Below are 6,000 nucleotides of genomic sequence, written 5' to 3'. Positions count from 1 at the left end.
AGGAAAATGTGGTTGGAAATAAAGATCCCACAAAGAAAGAGTGCTGAAAAGAGTTAAATGAGGATATAATAAATCCTTTCTCTCCCTTGGGCATACTGGGTTTAAAGTTAGGGATTCAAATTTGCTAGGCACATGATCTAACACTTGAGCCATGCCTCCTGTCTGCAAAATCATATATTCACATTTGTTATCATCTATAAATGCAAGTACTGGGTACTTACGGTTTCTGAAAAGAAATGATGAATGAGAGCAACTGGATATGTTATGGAAGGGAAGACACTGGAGCATTGCATGATACCTGCATTGACTGTGAGGCTGTTTAATGTTATTTGATAGTATACTGCAGGCCTTTGATGTGTCTGTTGAGGAAGTGCTAGGCCCCAGTTCAAATGTCAGAATCACAAAAATGTGGATGAAAGACTCAGTTGTGTTCCTATACAATTAAAATCCCAGCCACTAAGGGGGGGATGTTGCACAAAGATTATCAATTGGCTGCCAGTCAGGATTGTTTAGTGAGATTCTGTCTCAAAATAAAAAGATACAGGGATGTAGCTCATCACTGGACAGCTTTGCTAACTATTACAAGGTCTTGGGCTAAACTCAGTAACACACACACACACACACACACACACACACACACGAAGCAAAAGGAACAAACTGCATTAACATAAACTGCAAGTACACATTGCAAAATGAATTAACATTAACAAATAAAAAATAATAAAATAGTTGATATCCTAATAGTGAGAACAAAATGGAATACAGGGAATACACAATTAAATGGGAACTTAAGCCAAGGACTGGTGGCTCTTGCCTGTAACCTTAGCTATTCTGCAGATAGTGGTAGCACGTTTACATTACCTAAAACATCATCCACATATTTGCCATGCGCTTGCTGCTGGGAGACCTGTCAGATGACACTTCTTTGGCAATGTGTATTTATTTTCTTTGGTGTGAGAAAGCCCTGGCCATCTGCTTCATTCCAGTTTCCAGAGTTTGAGCATCAGCCCTGCATCGACTTCCTGTGTCCTAGCCTACCTGAATCTCCCCACCTTAACTGACCTGATGAATTTTTTCGGTGGGATATTGAGACTAGAATTATCTGAGCAAAGCTGTCCTCCCATTTTCAAGGGGAGTATACAAGAAGGTCACAGTGCATATGATGAGAGGCAGGCCCTGGGTCCCTAGGGTCAGGACAACTTCTGCTGAGAGTAATTATCAAATAAACTAAAACATATCTCCAACAAAGGAGCCTGATTGGCAAGGACAGCTGGACTGTCATTTGCAACTCACCAGTTTAGCACTGCTTCCCCACTCCACCTCCCCGTCACTCAAGGACTTGGTGGGTGGGCGCTTCGTGCCTTAGCCAATCAGAGCGGCTGTTTAATCGTAAGCACCAGCCATCCAATGAGGAGCGGCAGTGTTAGGAGATTCACCTTGCCTTCCTCATTGTCGCCATATTTGCCATGCGCCTGCTAGGGGACATTGTGCAGGCTGCACAGCTCCAGCAGCTGTGTGAACTCTTCTGACTGCAGGACCATAGGGAGGTCACCTGGACGCGTCGGAGGCGGGAAATGGTGAGAGGGTGGCTGGGCATCCGCAGTGCTGGGTGGCGGGACTGTTGGATCCCGAAGCTGCGGTGGTTTTGACTGGACCCTGTCTGTTCTGGAGACTGCGCCTTGATCATATGGTTGGGGTCTTAGGTCCACTGTCTCCTGGAAGGTGCCGCTGGACTAAAGCCTTGAACCCCGTCATGTGTCCCTGTGAGGCGACTTGCTCCCAGACCACTGTCCTGGTGGGAGACTCTGTTTGCAATTCCCTGTCCAGCAGACTAAGGTGGCCGGGGAGCCTCCCCAGCACTTCCGGAGTTTTTGCTGGGATAGGGCGCTTCTGTGCAGTGTCTCCATAACTCTTTACTGGGACCTTGCTTCCCCTTGAATCCTTCAGCTTCAGGAGAAGTATGGGCTAAACTCTGTGCCTTGTCCCCTCAATGCAGTACTTCTTAGTGCTAGCAATAAATCCGTCATTTCCACAAATCCTGTAGTTTGTCAGATTCATTGGAAATGCGAATCCGCATGTGTACGTGGTTGCCTTCTGAGTGGAGGGTTATTGCCCTTCCTGACTGTTCGTTGTCCACTGGTTGTTTTTAGAATATTGTTTTATAATGAAATGCAAATTAACTTAGACCATGACTTCAAGAGAATTACTCTAGGTGGAAAGCCCCAAAAATAAGGAATGTAGACACCTCAAGGCAGAAAGGCAATTTGCTCTCGCAGAGAGGAGAACACAGAAGAAATAAATTAGTATAGACAGACATGGAGATTGGCAAAATCAGTTTCCTCCTGTGATCATCTTGGTCTTGTGTCTTTATTACTTGTGTTATTTTTGGAGACTGACATTTGAAATCATAGTTTTGCATTTACAGAGCAGAGGTCTACTGCTTGAACCATATCTCCAGTCTATTTTGCTGTGGTTGTTTTGGAAATGAAGTCTGTAAACAATTTTTCTAAGCTGATTTTGACTGTCATTCTGATGTCAGTCTCCCAGTACCTAGGTTTATAGGAAGGAGCTACCAGTGCTAGGATCTTCATGGTCTTTGTTTTTTGAGTACAATGGAATTTGAACTCAGGTCCTCACGCTTGCTAGGCATGTGCTCTTACCTCTTGAGTGACCCCACTAGACCTTTTAGGTGATAGGTTGTTTCGAGATAGAGTCTGAAGAAATTCTTGCTAGCACAGGCTTTGAACCAAGACAAACCTGGTCTCTCTCTCTCTCTCTCTCTGTCTCACTCTCTCTCTCTCTCTCTCCTGAGAAGCTAGGGTTACAGGTGTGAACCACAGGGACCTGGGTTCTTCCTGATCTTATGGTGACTCTAAAGTGTGATTTGTTTGGTGACTCAGGCTGAGATTTGTCAAATCATCTTACTACTATTTACAAATGATTTTGAAGGTATTTGTGATGATTACTTCCTAATAATTTTTGATGCAAAAGAAGGCATTTGGAAAGTGTGTGGAGGAGTATCTGCGTTTACAAATGGGGTAATGGTAGATGAATGTTGCTTTTGTGCTCCTTTGCTAGTGTGGAAATGAGAGGAAGTGTGGTTTAATTGCAGCTATTTATGATGGTTGCAACATTCAGAATATATTTTTGCACTACTTTCATTTTGTGTTGAAGTAATTGGTTAGACAGAGTGTAATTTGTGCCAATGAAGAGAAGTCTTGGAGGCCCAGGCTCAGAGAAAGACACCTATATATTTTTCTTGATGTGGCAAAAGTTGGTGTATTTGGAAGGGGATGTGAGTGTGTAGTATATATTAAAGGTTTTGGTCCTTGTGTCAGTTTCTAGCACAGGGATTGTGAAATTCTTGAAAAATCTGAGGCAATAGGAGTGTATTTGGTTGTTTTCCTAAGCCGCATTGAGGCAATGTTTGCATTTATTCTAATGGCGGGTCTCAGGGTGGTACATCTTTCTAACATTAGGAAGGTGACTGGCTTGAACAGATATAGCAAACAAGTGTTATGGCTTGTTGTCTCTTTCACACTGCCCAGAAGTTGGAGGGACTGTGCTAATTCTGGATGCTGTCAGATTTGAATTGAAGGACTATTAGCTGGTATTTGAAAGTTGGTTTGGTGTTGGTAACACCACTTGTTACGAGAAGTGATGGCAAAGAAATACAGCACAAGTCATAACATTTGGGGTCTTTGGGGCAATGTTTGGTAATGTTACCAGTGTCCATTCTTGGTACTTATGTCTTGTGTGAGATGAAGGCACTGGAGTTGAGCCAAAGTGAAGGAAGTTTCATGAAGGAAAGAGTACACATTGAATAGACTTCATACGTAGCAGTTAGGCATAAATCATGTAGAAAATCTCAGCAAAACTAAAATGGTGGAAGAGATCAGAAGATTTCTGAAAATAAAAATTGCATTTAATGGAAAGTCAATGTACATTGACAAAGATTAAGATAGCTCAGTAAGGTCACAGGATGTTAGATGACTCTGAGTATTTCCCTCACCTCACAGTGGGTGCATGACAACAGTTTCTGGAATAATAGATTTTTCCCAAAGACTCAAGCTCATAAACCATGTCCCTTGTGGTAAGGTTGACCCAAAAGATTTTGCTCATTTTAATTATGTAATATTGCCCTGGTGTTATACCCTGTTAGCAGAATATTCTTTTAGGGTGGGGGTTGTGGCATTGGTGCTCTGTAGAGTATGGATATATTAAATTTACTGCAAAGTTTTGGTAATGTATGATTTTATCTAACATTTTATTGTTTGCTTGTTCTGTGATTTGAAAATATGTGGATGTTCTGATTTATTCCACTTGTCCATTTAGCATTAAACATCTTCTTTGTATGCTGTTTTTTGTACTATGCTGGTAACCTTTGGTTTTGAGCAGTTTTTGTGCTTGTTCCTTCATGTTACTATCTCTCCCATCTCACCCTATCTCTGCATGTCAGTTTTCTTTTACCGTTCCTTCATTCTGTGTAAATGGTATTCTATTGTGTGAAGTTCAGAGGATTATTATAAATTTAGCAAAATGATGTGCTTTGCATATAGCTGGTGTAGTACAATCTTGCTGAAGTCCTTTATTTACCTACTTATTTACTTATTTATTACTCAGGGTCTTGTGATTGCTAAGGCAAGCACTACACCACTTGAGCCAGTCGGACAGGTGCAGTAATTTATTAATTATATTATCACATTTTCTATCCCCCTTTATAATACTAAATACTTTTAAAATGTATTGTTAGTAATTTCCCAAACATAAAATCCTTTTCAAAGTAAGTTAAATGCATTTCAAATAAAGATGTGGTGCTTCATGGACAGGGCAGATATATTGCTATGTTCCCCACTATTATTCTTCAACCCATATGTCATTGTTCTTACTGATTGTTCATATTACAAGGGATGATCACCTAGTCCATGATTCACTTTGAATGACTTTTGGAAAAGGTTGTCCTTTAGTACCAGTAGTGAGGAAGAAAGTAAAGAATTTTTGTTCATTTCTAATTTCCTAACACTGTCTTTCTTTATGTGATCTAAGTTCTTAGCTCATATGTTTTTGTTTCTCTCTAGAGATCTTTCAACCATTACAAAATTCAGATACCTGTGGTACATTCTGTGAATTTAAAAGTGTTCTCTTTCTCTTCTAGCTGCATCATTTCAGTCATTTTCATGCTGACTCTATTCTTCTTCCTCTAGTCCACCATTAAGCACCTCTAATGATGGTTTCATTGAACTTGTATATCCATCTTCATGCTCTCTGTGTAATCCTTTGATGATTTCTAAGTCTGCACTGATATGATCTTCTTTGTATATAATATTTCCACTTTGCTGTTTCTTCTGCATGCTTGCCTACAATCCTTTGATTCTACTTTAAATAGTTCTAAGGAAAGGCTTTGTGAAATGAGTCCACTGCCTAAGATTTTTCAGCAGTCATTTTCTCATTCTGAAAATAGAATTTTGGACCAAGGACACAAGCTCCTTTGAGTGCACATTGTAGGTCCAGTTAATTATCCTTCAATTTCAAATAAAGAGGCATGGTGAAGGCAGGGAAAGGAGTATTACTTCACAGCTAGAATATGGTATGGGATGAGGCATTGTAAGTTTTCATGTCATGTTCACCATATGCAGGGTACAGACATGAGATACAGATTTAAATAGGCAAAGAACTGGGGGCAGAGAGCAAAGATATGCACAGTTAAATAGTTAACGTCACAGGTGTGGTGTAGATGTTAAAATTCAGCTGTTGATATGGGAGAAGTTCTGGAGTTATTATCCAGAGGATGGTCCATCCAAAGGAGGGTCTGTTGTTGGGGATAGATTTCGCTTCAGGTTATGAAGAAAATATCTATCTTCTCCTTCCTAGATTCCAAGGGGGCTGCAAGGTGACTGCTGAGGATGACTCAGAGAACAGACTCATTCAAAATGGTAGGTGCCATGTTTTTTCCTGCTTTTAGTTGATTCGTGGACTGAGTATGGAGTCCATTCTTTTTAG

General features: G+C 40.7%; 1 protein-coding gene across 1 annotated transcript in view; it reads left to right on the top strand.

Annotated features, from left to right (window-relative positions):
* Positions 1-1,444: 1,444 nt before the first annotated feature.
* LOC109697894 (uncharacterized) overlaps positions 1,445-6,000 on the top strand; it is a 29,958-nt gene continuing 25,402 nt past the window's right edge. The window contains exons 1-2 of the mRNA XM_074053924.1: positions 1,445-1,577; positions 5,872-5,933. The gene's annotated coding sequence lies outside the window, so the exon portion shown is untranslated. The remainder of the gene's footprint in view (positions 1,578-5,871; positions 5,934-6,000) is intronic.

Source organism: Castor canadensis, chromosome 14 (genome assembly GCF_047511655.1).
Source record: "Castor canadensis chromosome 14, mCasCan1.hap1v2, whole genome shotgun sequence".
Taxonomy (NCBI): Eukaryota; Metazoa; Chordata; class Mammalia; order Rodentia; family Castoridae; genus Castor; species Castor canadensis.
This window is presented reverse-complemented; position numbering and strand designations above follow the sequence as displayed.